We start from the raw sequence: 427 nt of genomic DNA on the forward strand, positions 1-427 counted from the left end.
TAACAATTCTGCATTTTCTCCCCAGTATATCATACAGTTGTCTATACACACATCAATCATCTCCGAAGGTAAGCCAAGGCAATGAACCAGTTTCTGAATTTCATAATAAGATTCAGCACGCAAATTATCTTCAGGCAAATACTCTTTAAACATTTGAGCCCATGCATCCATACAAACTTCAGGTAAGTTATGATCAGTTTTGATATTCATCATCCTAGCTACCAATGATAATTTAGAAAGTCCTTCTTTACAACCTTCATAAATTGGCTCATTAGCTGCTGCTAGCATTTCATAAAATCTTTTTGCATCCATGTTAGGCCCCTCTACATTTTCTACCTCCTCTATTACTGATCTTGTTTCACGAAATGCATCTGTAACCATATCATGCATCCTATCATGATCTACCATATGATCCTCTTGAAGGTTA

Source organism: Brassica oleracea, chromosome C4, assembly GCF_000695525.1.
Source record: "Brassica oleracea var. oleracea cultivar TO1000 chromosome C4, BOL, whole genome shotgun sequence".
NCBI lineage: Eukaryota > Viridiplantae > Streptophyta > Magnoliopsida > Brassicales > Brassicaceae > Brassica > Brassica oleracea.